We start from the raw sequence: 296 nt of genomic DNA on the forward strand, positions 1-296 counted from the left end.
GATGTTGGTTAGACAAACGTCCCCGGCAAGAGCAGAGGATGGGCGCAGCGACCCGGCTCTGGCATTCCACAGCCCACGCCCGACCCCCGCGCCTTCCCTCCCGCAGTCCTCCCGTCCCGCCTGGAAGCCCCCGAAGCGGCGCGGGTGGGTCTGCTGGGCCCTCCGCTCCGGTAGGTGTCCCCAGGGAAAGGACGGGCCGACGCCCCGGCGCAGGCTCCGCGGCCTCCGCCTCGAGTGGCCGCTGCTCAGCCCGCAGCCCGGCGCCCGTGCCCCGACGGAGCCGGGGCCTGACCGCG

Source organism: Galeopterus variegatus, unplaced genomic scaffold, assembly GCF_000696425.1.
Source record: "Galeopterus variegatus unplaced genomic scaffold, G_variegatus-3.0.2 Scaffold797, whole genome shotgun sequence".
NCBI classification, from domain to species: Eukaryota; Metazoa; Chordata; class Mammalia; order Dermoptera; family Cynocephalidae; genus Galeopterus; species Galeopterus variegatus.